Genomic DNA, 12947 nt, shown 5'->3' with positions numbered 1-12947 from the left:
AAAAAAATACGTACCCGTCAGGCCCGTACCACACAATCGTGGGATCGCGGAACGCGTTCGCGTTGATGTCCTGGTTGGTGGTGATGATTGGCTTGTAGTCAGGCTTGACCCACTCCCGGAGGAAGGGATCGGAGAGGTTGGCAGGGTACGCGCGACGTTCTGCACCTGGTGACTGTAATATACTCTTAGGTTAATTGATCTGTTATTATTATCAATAATGCAGTTGGATAAAAACACAGAGTGTGAAAAGCTAGGGTCCCCTGCCAGTGGCTGCCTCCCCTAAAAAGCTAGGGTTTCTTGCCTCCCGCCGGCGCCAGTGTTGGTTCGCCTCGTCTCCGGTGGCCTTAGGTCCATGGGGGTGGAGTGGATCCCGGCCCTTGCAGGTGGGAGGGCTCCGTTTTTAGATCTTTCTTCAAATTTTGGTATGGTTTGTGTCTTGCTTAGAAAGGAGAGATGGCGGCGGCTCCCTGAAGATGGAATAAAGGTCGTTCATCTATTTCTATGTGTCTTCAGGTTGAATCCTTCTGATCTACGCTACACTTCATCAGCGGTGGTTGTTGTTCTACTGCGTTGGTCCTATGGGGCCTGAGCATGACAACTTTCCAACTGTCTACTACAAGAAGTTTTACCCGGCTCCGGTGATGACAGCGGCACCTTCAGGCACAATGTCTTCACCATTATGCAGTAAATGTTCTTGGGCAAAACGAGCACAAATGTTGTTAGCTTTTCTAATGGCGCAAATGATTTTCCCCCGAAATATCTCTCTATCTTTTTTGCAAGGAAAAGGGGAGGTTTATCCAAATATCTCTCTATTGCCCATTTATAATTTGTTAACTAGAACAGGTTCTTTAAAAAAATATGCGTCCTCGCAAATTATTGCCTGCTATGCATATCTTCTAGCTCGCCATGGTATGTCTGTAATTTTCTCATCATAGCTACATTAAATCGATAATTCTAAAAGAACTTTCAAGTCTTCAGAAAATTGAAAGGGAACTTTCGAGACAGAAATGTCATGCTCCGAAACCTTGTATTCTGAACCACAAAAATAACACTTATGCAATGCATAGCATTACCAGGTGCCCAGGTTGTACTAATAGTTGTACATTCATCTATGAGCAGAACTAAACTAGCTTCGGCCTTCATCTACCAAAGCCAACCACACTTTTTTGACAAAAAAATTCAAGATGTTGTTGCTCTCACAAATTTTGATCTATTGTTGGTTTTTGGCCCTACAGGCCATGTGCGTTGGCACATCAACACCATATGTCGGTGTGGATCGACTATCCATGGGGTGGTTTGGCCCCTTTGTGGTTCGGCGAGGGGATTGCACAAAATGCAAAGAGCAGGTGAAGCAGAAGGCGCAAGGATTTTACCCATGTTCGGGCGACATATGAGGTGTAACACCCTACTCCTGCTTTTGATGTAGTGATAACGTGTGGAGCACAAGTACACGGAGGGCTCTCCCCCAGGCAAGGTGCTAAGGGAAGGCAGCTACACGAGCAAGCGTGCGTGGGGTTTGAATGGGTTCCAACCCTTGTAAAGGTTACCCTGGCCCTCCTTTTATAGCTCAAAGGGTTACCACAATTGCAAAACAGTCATTATCTAGTGATTAGATAGCGGACAGTGCTATCATACCTAACTCCGCTAGTTGGAACAAAAAGCATTTAATATATCGCTAAGTGTCATGAGGAGGAGAAGCACCGGCAAGCATGCAGCACCGCTTGCCCAGCTAACTCCTATTAGCTTGACACGCCATTTGGACGGATGTCGATAATGGTAATCATCTCTCCAGCATGCCGACACGTGCCGGCAAACTCCAACTTGCTGCCTGCGGGCTCAACACCTCACCGATTAGCGACCAGTTGGCAGGTGAGGTGGAGCACTCGTAGTTGGCGGGGATTTGATGGCCACGGGACTTGCCGGGCCTATGCATTGCCGGCTCGATCTTGTCGGCAAAGGCTGCTTCCAGTGTTTTGTCTTGATGCTTGTCTTGTTCTACTTCTTGATCTTCTTGATGCGCTCCTTGATCTCTGACTAACCTCGGGTAAGACCTCTTGCCGGGAGTGCTGCCATTGTCCATGCATAAGTCTGGGGTACCAAGGACCCCGTTCTTAGTGCACCGACACCATACTTCTCCTAGTAGTTGTCAAACAAAGTGTGTGTGCTAGTGCTTGGATCAGACCTGAACAATGACTCATAGGTCTTTGCAAGCCACTTTGCACTAATCCTTGATGTCTTTGTACTGCTAGGGTAAGTGTGCTCCAGCCTTATTTTCTTAATAGCAAAAGTCTTCTCCCCTTTGATAACTGCAGCAACTATGCAGAACTGGCAGACCTCTTGTTTACAACAAGCAATGATCCTTTGGTCTGAGTTTCTATGATACCTGAAGTCTCTGGTCTGTGTAAAATGTGCAATCTCACAAAGCATCTCTGAATTGTTGCTAATCCTTAAAGCACATGTACATACATAATTGTTTATGTGGTTGCTCAAGTTTGTCATTGTACTAGATCCTTGGTTTCCTTTTCTTGGCCCTACTCTTCCTCCCTTTTGTTAAAACAAATGATAGTGGCCCATGTCCATCATCTTCATCCTCAAACAGCAACCCATGATCTTCTTCATCTGTTGAAGGAATGAAATCAGGTTTCACCTCCTGTAACACACTTGAATGTGACCTACCGTTGGGACCTCTGCTAACTGCCAGCTTCTTCCTCCTTTTTGCAGGTTGTTCCATTGGTGGTTCTTCTCCTACAACAACATTAACCTCCTCCTCCTCCTTCTCCCGCTCATCCTCCTCCTCCATCTCAAACAAATCATCAACCTCAGTGTCACCCTAATGTACTTGTTCCTCCTCTGAATCTTCATCTTCTTTCTCTGCTAATATATTCCCCTCTATTACCTCTGTGTGTCTTCAGAAATCATGTACTACTCTATGCAGAAAGGATTGTTATCAGTGTCATATGCAGCCTCAGAGTCATCACTACTATTATGTGCCTCCTCTAAACATTGGCTCTTCCTCCATTACAACTTTGAGCTTCCCCTTTCTGAAGTTTCTTCTCTCTTGTGTGCACATAGCAGTAAGTTGAGTAGGACTGCTGCTACTGACTATGAAAAACAACACCTTCTTCATCAACAACAAGCATTGCAGGCTCACTGAGATCATACACAACGGGTGGTTCATACAATATTGTTGCTAAATCTTCTTCTCTCTGACATACATTACTAAAAGGTGTTGTTGCCCTCATTAGCACATGAAGAACTAAACTATGGTCATAGTCCTTCTTTAGTTGCTGCAATTTGATGTTTGTGTCAATCAATTCTAAGCCATGCTCTCTTTCCTCTCCTCTGCCTAAATTCTTCATGTGGTACACTTCATCAGAGAAAGAAAAATCTTGTGTTTGCAATAAGGATGGCAATTTTACCCACGTGTATGGGTACCCGCGGGTACCGTACCCGTATGGGAAGGGTATGGGCACACTTTTATACCCATGGGTAGTACCCATACCCTACCCGTTAAGTCATGGGTAGGGTACGGGTATAATCTTGTACCCGCGGGTATATCCATACCCTGCCCGCTTGTGAACTAATGTTAAGTTGTCGTGAATTAATCGTTAATTTTTCATATGACTTTTCTACTCCTATTGACTTATGAGTATGTTGTACTCATCTACCTGTTATTGAGCTAATATAATTATTTTTTGTCAAATGTGCTATCAATGAGTGTAAAAATGTGAACAACTCGTGTGCTGTTTGTTTTACCCGCTGGGTACCCAACGGGTACGGGTACCCGTCGGGTATGGGTATGGGTAAAGTTATATACCCATGGGTACGGGTATGAGTAGGATTTTGTACCCATTGACTATGCGGGTATGGGTATGGTATTGCTCTACCCTGCACATACCCTACCCATTGCCATCCTTAGTTTGCAACAATGCAGATACGTTCAGAAATGTTACATCTAAGTTGCATCTATATCTACAACTTTTTTCCTGTTTTAGTGAAATTTTTAGAATTAAAAATAATGTTCATGTATAAAAGATACACATTTTCTAAAAATCTTATGAATTTTCAATGAGTGTTCCTATTTAAAAAGATGTTCACAAATTCAAATAATGTTCATGTTTTTTATAAAACAGTTGGTGTTTTCAGAACATGTTTGTGAATTGTAAAAGATTCTTGCTTTCGTATTTTGTTCGCGTTTCCTCAAAAGTGTACATAATTTAAAATAAAACTGTTCAGGATTTTAAAAATGTTCATGTTTTCTAAAATATTCAGAAACTTCATACATTAAAATCCCATCAACTGAAGGGATTGAAATGAAGATTAGATTGAATGACTCATGGGTCTTCTCTAGCGTACGATGACGTAACAAAACTCTTAAATGCCCTCAATTAATGAATGAAAAAAAATAATGGATTCATTCCTTGACACACGGCGAAACTGAGAAGCTAAATGTCCATTTTCCGTATGCACACAGGGTTTTGCTTGCACATATAATTGTCACTTACTTAAAATAAATAATATTTTATCTTCCGTTGCAATGCACGGGCATACGTGCTAGTATCTTCCTATCCAAATTATGATGAGCATCAAAGTGAATGCGAACATCCCAAACAGCATAATCCAACCTACAATTGACAGCAAAAATTGAATTTTTTAGGGAAACGAACCCTAGCGCCCAATTTGAAATAGGCAGAGGGAAGGAGAGACAATAGGGACTTACAGCACGCCACCAGCTCCACTGGTCCAGTGACGGCTACCGGTAGAGTTGGCCACCCAAATCTCTGCTAGCCTCACCTTGTCCTCCATGGACAGCGCCGCCTCCTCCAAATCCTCATCATCGGCGCTGGAGTAATACAAACTGGAGCCGCCGTCGTCCAGACCTACATGGTACCGCTCTCGAGGCTGGAAAACTCTCCCTAGCCGCCCACACCGTCACCGCCGCCATCGCCAGAGAGCCGCGCGGCGAGGGAAGAGGGAGAGGGAAAATGAGAGCTAGGGTTCGTCCCGTTCGAACCAATTTGACCGAGCTAAACTGCTAGAGCCGGGTTCGTGTGAGTCAGCGGAGCGGCGCGCGCGGGTATGCCACCGTCTCACCTGACATGTGGAGCTGCTCAGTCATATACACTGTCAATACCTGGTTAGACGGTTGTCAGGCCGTTTTGCAACACTTAAGATGGGAGTTGGTACTGGTTTGCAAAAAAAAAAATTGACCAATGGTACCAGTTTGTTACGACATGCCGAAGTGTGGTAGTTTCTTACTATTAACTCAGATAGACAATGACAGATTGCAAATGGAACGGCTTGGAATGACAACAAAACATCGCAAGTCTGTGCATTTCTCAACGGGATTAGCACTGACTTCACCGAATGTCATTACAGTTCACTAGTAATACTAGATCTTAAATGGTAGTATAATTCAGCTGGATCTCAGGAAGGAAGGAATACTGAGCAGGAGCTGATCGGAATGCATGGTTTCCCATCAGTCCGAGGACGGCGAGCTCTTGTCGATGCGCACGTTGAGGGCCACCTCCATGCCACCCCCGTCCGCTCCTGGGATCAGGTACACCGGCGGCACCGAGAGGAACGTCCGCTCGCCGGTGGCGACCACGGCGCCCGGCGAGGTGCTGCTCCTCACCTGCATCTCCACCAACACGACGTCCGCCTTGCCGCCGTTCGCGGCCGCCGACGCGGCCAGGTTCACCCACATCTTGCACGTGAACAGTGGCCGCGTCACGGCGATCCCCCTGACGACGCAGACCACGGAGACGGCGGTCGCCGCGGCGCCGAGCGCGCCCACGGTGAGGACGAACACGCGGCCGTCGTCCTCGGCGGCGAGCAGCAGCCGCGGCATCGACACGGGGACCTGGAGCCGGCTCACCTTGCCGTAGTGGATGGTACGCACAGGCATGGAATGGACGGCGTTGAGGTGGCCGGCGAGCTCCGTCGCCTCGCCGAAGAACAAACAGCCGGGCTCCGTGCAGTGGCAGCGCGCGTGCGGGCACACGCTCAGGTGCTGTCAACCTGGTGGTAGGTCACGTACCTCTGGCACCCGGCGTTGGGGCACTCGCTCCGGATGAAGGACACGACGGCGTCCAGCGCGGGGCAGGGCTCGAACACTAGTAGAAAACAGGGCTATGGTCCAGGCCGGCTCAGCCCATTAGTCCCGGTTCAGTCTAGAACCGGGACCAATGTAGGCATTGGTCCCGGTTCGTGAGCCCAGGGGGCCGGCCGGGCCACGTGGGCCATTGGTCCCGATTCGTCTGGACCTTTTAGTCCCGGTCTGTGGAACGAACCGGGACCAATGGGCCTCGCTCCTGGCCCATCACCATTGGTCCCGGTTGGTGACTTGAACCGTGACCAAAGGCTTTCCTTTAGTCTCGGTTCATGTCATCAACCGGGACCAATGAGGTGTCTATATATACCCCCTCGCGCAAGAGCAGAGCACAGTGCTCTGTTTTTTCTGGCTGAGGGGGAGAGGGCTTTGTGGTGCTCTAGCTCACCTCTTATGCACATGAGGTGTTCGATGGAATGCCCGAGCCACACTACTTAAGCTTTCTCCTCTCGAAGCTCGACCTCCAAACTCCATTTTCCTCGAGATTTGTCTAGATTTAGCGGTCCGTCACGCCCCGTCCCCGTCTTCACCGCCGTCGATCACCCGCGCCGATCTCATCACCGACACCACCGTGGTGAGCCTCTTATTCTTATCTTCTTTCTGAAAGGAAAAATATTCTTACTTGTATGTTTAGATAGATACTTGTATCATTTTCTTACATTTATTATTGCATCTTATATAGTGCGATGGTTTTGGTATCCGCCCCAGTCGGCCCTCGTCCTGTCTATGATTCGGATGTCGTATGTATATTATCTTTATAACTATTGGTTTATTTATTGTTTATGAAAATTATGCTGACCAACGTGACATAGATTTTATTTATCTAGGATGTATGTGAATCGGAAATGCCAACCGACCCTATTGTCGAGAGGTTAAATTTAGTTGAAGAAGAAAACAATTTGTTGAAGGAAAAAATAAAAAAAATTGAGGAGGAGAAGATGATATTGGAGTTGCATGTTGCGGATGTCGTCGATGATCACAAGATCAAGATGGATGCAATGCGCTTGAAGATTAGAAAGATTAGAAAATATGCCATTCATACCGAGGCTTGATATCATTATGCCGTTGGATCAATTGTTACCTTGGTTGCGATTATGATCGCATTTGTTTTCGCATTGAAATGTTTTACATAGTTTCAATGTATGGTTTAATTAATTAGATGCTTTGGAGAGCTATATGTTGTTAGATGAGAACTATGTATGCACTTTGGTTTTAATGTGATGATGAACTTCTATTAATTTGGACACTTAATTATATATAATGCACGCAGATGAACCGGCAATGGATGTACGATGACAGACACACCCGCGAGTACATTAAGGGCGTGCATGAGTTTCTCTATGCGGCTGAGGCAAACAAGCAGAATGGTTTTATGTGTTGTCCATGCACTGAATGTGGGAATACGAGGTCTTACTCTAACCGAAAAATCCTTCACTCCCACCTGCTTTACAAGGGTTTCATGCCGCACTATAATGTTTGGACGAGGCACGGAGAAATAGGGGTTATGATGGAAGACGACGAAGAAGAAGAGTACGATGACAACTATGTGCCCCCTGAATACGGTGATGCTGCAACGGGGGGAGCTGGTGAAGATCAAGAGGAACCAGACGATGTGCCCAATGATGCTGCCACGGGTGAAGCTGCTGAAGATCAAGAGAACCAGACGATGTGCCCGATGATGATGATCTCCGTCGGGTCATTGTCGATGCAAGGACGCAATGCATTAGTCAAAAGGAGAAGCTAAAGTTCGATCGCATGTTAGAGGATCACAAAAAAGGGTTATACCCCAATTGCGAAGATGGCAACACAAAGCTCGGTACCGTACTGGAATTGCTGCAGTGGAAGGCAGATAATGCTGTGGCTGATAAAGGATTTGAGAAGCTACTGAAAATATTGAAGAAGAAGCTTCCAAAGGATAACGAATTGCCCGACAGTACATACGCAGCAAAGAAGGTCGTATGCCCTCTAGGATTGGAGGTGGAGAAGATACATGCATGCCCTAATGACTGCATCCTCTACCGCGGTGCATACAAGGATCTGAACGCATGCCCGGTATGCGGTGCATTGCGGTATAAGATCAAACGAGATGACCCTGGTGATGTTGACGGCGAGCCCCTCAGGAAGAGGGTTCCTGCGAAGGTGATGTGGTATGCTCCTATAATACCACGGTTGAAACGTCTGTTCAGAAATGAAGAGCATGCCAAGTTGATGCGATGGCACAGTGAGAACCGAAAGAAAGATGGGAAGTTGAGAGCACCCGCTGACGGGTCGCAGTGGAGAAAAATCGAGAGAAAGTACTGGGATGAGTTTGCAAAGGACCCAAGGAATGTATGGTTTGCTTTAAGCGCGGATGGCATTAATCCCTTCTGGGAGCAGAGCAGCAATCACAGCACCTGGCCCGTGACTCTATGTATGTATAACCTTCCTCCTTGGATGTTCATGAAGCGGAAGTTCATTATGATGCCAGTTCTCATCCAAGGCCCTAAGCAACCCGGCAACGAAATTGATGTGTACCTAAGGCCATTAGTTGAAGAACTTTTACAGCTGTGGAATGGAAACGGTGTACGTACGTGGGATGAGCACAGACAGGAGGAATTTAACCTTAAGGCGTTGCTGTTCGTGACCATCAACGATTGACCCGCTCTCAGTAACCTTTCAAGACAGACAAACAAAGGATACCACGCATGCACGCACTGTTTAGATGACACTGAAAGTATATATACCTGGACAAATGCAGGAAGAATGTGTACCTGGGCCATCGTCGATTTCTTCCGACCAACCATCAATGTCGAAAGAAAGGCAAGCATTTCAAAGGCGAGGCAGATCACCGGAAGAAGCCCGCCATGCACACCGGTGATCACGTGCTTGCTATGGTCAATGATTTACACTACGTAATCTTTGGAAAGGGTCCCGGTGGACTAGCTGTTCCGAATGACGCTGAGGGACACACACCCATGTGGAAGAAGAAATCTATATTTTGGGACCTACCCTACTGGAAAGACCTAGAGGTCCGCTCCTCAATCGACATGATGCACGTGACGAAGAACCTTTGCGTGAACCTGCTAGGCTTCTTGGGCGTGTATGGGAAGACAAAAGATACACCTGAGGAACGAGAGGACCTGCAACGTTTGCACGAAAAAGACGGCATGCCTCCGAAGCAGTATAAAGGTCCTGCCAGCTACGCTCTTACGAAAGAAGAGGAAAAAATCTTCTTTGAATGCCTGCTCAGTATGAAGGTCACAACTGGCTTCTCGTCGAATATAAAGGGAATAATAAATATGTCAGAGAAAAAGTTTCAGAACCTAAAGTCTCATGACTGCCACGTGATTATGACGCAACTGCTTACGGTTGCATTGAGGGGGCTTCTACCGGAAAACGTCCGATTAGCCATTGTGAAGCTATGTGCATTCCTCAATGCAATCTCTCAGAAGGTGATCGATCCAGAAATCGTACCAAGGCTAAGGAGTGATGTGGCGCAATGTCTTGTCAGTTTCGAGCTGGTGTTCCCACCATCCTTCTTCAATATCATGACGCACGTCCTAGTTCATCTAGTCGACGAGATTGTCATCCTGGGTCCATATTTCTACACAATATGTTCCCCTTTGAGAGGTTCATGGGAGTCCTAAAGAAATATGTCCGTAACCGCGCTAGGCCAGAAGGAAGCATCTCCATGGGCCATCAAACAAAGGATGTTATCGGGTTTTGTGTTGACTTCATTCCTGGCCTTAACAAGATATGTCTCCCTAAATCGCGGTATGAGGGGAGACTGACTGGAAAAGGCACTCTTGGAAGAGACTCAATAATATGCAGGGACGGATATTCTTGGTCTCAAGCACACTACACAGTTCTACAGAACTCTACCTTGGTGACCCCGTATGTCGATGAACACAAGAACAGTCTGCGCTCCAAACACCCGGAGTAGTGCGACACTGGATTACGTGTGAACACATCAGGACTTTCAGCAGTTGGTGGAAACACGTCTCAGAGATGACAACACTGTTTGTGATGAGTTGTACTTGTTGTCCAGGGGACCATCTTTGACTGTATTGACTTACAAAGGATACGAGATAAATGGGAATACATTTTACACGATCGCCCAAGATCAAAAGAGCACCAACCAAAACAGCGGTGTCCGCTTTGATGCAGCAACCGAGAGCGGAAAGGACACATATTATGGTTACATAGTGGACATATGGGAACTTGACTATGGACCTGATTTTAAGGTCCCTTTGTTTAAGTGCAAATGGGTCAATCTGTTAGGCAGCGGGGTACAGGTAGACTCACAGTACGGAATGACAACAATGGATCTGAAAAATCTTGGGTACACTGACGAACCGTTCGTCCTAGCCAATGATGTGGCACAGGTTATCTATGTGAAGGACATGTCTACCAAACCGAAAAAAAGAAAAGATAAGGAAGCGAATACATCATATGATGAGCCAAAGCGCCACATAGTTCTTTCAGGAAAAAGGGACATCCTGGGAGTGGACGGCAAGACAGACATGTCTGAAGATTATGAAAAGTTTCATGAAATTCCTCCCTTCAATGTCAAGGATGACCCAAGCATCCTGATAAACAATGAAGATTATCCATGGTTACGGCGCAATAAGCAAATGACACAAGCGAAGAAAAAGTGAAGACTTTCTCCCACAACTATTATGATGATACCATGCCAAATTTGTAACAGACGAACATGCTACCATTGTCCGTTTTATACATGCACATGCTATGTGGGTGAAATTATGATACCATGCCAACTTTCAACCTTTTCAGAGTTCATTTTGAAATGCTTTCCAATTTCAGAGTCATTTAGCTCAAATAATGAATTAATAGCAAACAGAATGAACTACAAAACTTTTATGAAAATAAAAACAATCAATTAAAATATTATGTTATGATCAACTAAAATAGAACTATAATATTCTTCAATAGAAAAAAGAATATAATTTTTGTGACCTAAAATCAAACTATAAGTATTTAATTGTAAGTATAAATAAAAAATAAATAGCAAAGAAGAAAAAAATTCTATTTTTATAGTAAAGTTATTCATAAACTAGTGATTCACACAAATTTTATAAAATTCAAATTTAAACTATTCAAAATTTTAAAACTAATGGCACTAACAGAAAGTTTATAATTTTTGTGACCTAAAATCAAAAAGAAATCACTAAAACACTATAAGTATTTAGTTGTAAGTATAAATAAAAAATAAATAGAAAAAAAATTCTATTTTTCCACAGACTGATTTGCAACATATTCTGTAAAGTTTACTTAGGTATTTATGATGCGATGTAGAAGTTGTCTCATATGGCACAGGTGACATAAACTGAAGATACATGACATTTCTCTATCTTTAGTGAAACATCCCTATCTTTATTTCTGCCAGCTGTGCAGATTTTCTAGAGATGATACGATTCTTCATCACTGTGACATACTCCTTAAGTACATCTCCATATAACTGGACCATACCACTAACTTTTCCTGGATGGAATGCCATTTCAAACAATGGTTGGAACATTCTGTTTATATCCAACAATGTACGTAGTAGAAGAAAAGGAGTGTTCTTCCTTCTCTTTGTATTGCATTGTATAGTTCTTACTTTATTAATGTTCGATTTGATGATGGCAAATGAAATCAGAAATGCAGTTCGATCTCTCTTACCAGAAGAGAGAACAGCTACCAGGCATAAACATGTAAAAAAATGAGCAAAAGAGAGCCCCCCCTCTCTGATTTCATATAATGAAACCCACTGGTCTTAGTTACAAGTAGCATTCTTTTAACTAAGACCAGTTAAAAGAATAGACAAAATCAAACTTGTAATAAAAGAGGATAGATGAAATCAAACTTGGGGAAACTGAAGTCCCTAGGATTGTAGGTATTCAAAAGCTTCCTGCTCTTAGCTAGACCAAGAACACATTCTGTGTACAAGATTACATCAACTTAAAAAGCAAGGCTTAAAAAAAGGAACGTCGACCCATAGTCAAGGAAATATTTCACATATTAACGTTCCAAACAGCAGTTACAAACCCAAATACATTCAAAAGTTGAACCACAAAACCAGATACGATAGAGTATTCAAGGTGACAGAAGCAATTTTCTGGTTTTCAGATAAAATATAAAGTAGGTCTTCCAATACATCCCGCGCATTAAGTAACATTCCTAGACTAGGGCACATACTTAGTAAGTTCATTTTTGCAGATAACCATTACTTCACCTGGACAAAACAAAATGGTCAATCAGTTAGTAACCTGGTAATAGAACACAAATTCCAATTGTCAAACCTATGCAGTATACATGGTTTAACCATAGTGTGTGAACAGTACATATATGCAAACTCATAATGAGTTCAACAACATAAAGAAGATCTTTAAAAGAAAACCATATCCATGGCAATATCTCCTAGGATTACTAACAATAACAAAGAAAATCTTTGAAATGCTTTGACACTGCAGTTTATTGGGTTGGGAGAGTTGAATGCCACATAGTTCAAAAAAGTAGATGAATTCTATTACTGATGAATAACAATGCGCACTACTCTTATACTGCCTTCAGCTTATCTATTCTGGAGCAGCCAAACCAAGGAGAACTCTAGAGATGGCCAGGTAGGCACACACTGCCAATATCAACACCAACACTATATTCAACGGTTGGATATCATTTATAATTAAAAAAAGAGACATTTTGCCTCGGCACCGTCATCATTTTAATTGTTGCCAGTGTTGTACACATTTGTGAATTATTATATCCAAATGGAAAGGAATTTGGGGCTGAACGCTACCCACATTGGCAGCTGGAAATTCTTCATTATAAAAAACAAATAATCAAAATCAGAAAA

The 12947-nt window shown here is 44.0% G+C and overlaps 1 pseudogene; it reads right to left on the bottom strand.

Annotated features, from left to right (window-relative positions):
• Positions 1 to 2800, bottom strand: part of LOC119271703 — a 6354-nt pseudogene extending 3554 nt beyond the window's left edge.
• Positions 2801 to 12947: the final 10147 nt, after the last annotated feature.

This window comes from Triticum dicoccoides, chromosome 3A (genome assembly GCF_002162155.2).
Source record: "Triticum dicoccoides isolate Atlit2015 ecotype Zavitan chromosome 3A, WEW_v2.0, whole genome shotgun sequence".
NCBI classification, from domain to species: domain Eukaryota; kingdom Viridiplantae; phylum Streptophyta; class Magnoliopsida; order Poales; family Poaceae; genus Triticum; species Triticum dicoccoides.
Note: the sequence above shows the minus strand (reverse complement) of the source record. Positions and strands in the feature narration are given on the sequence as shown.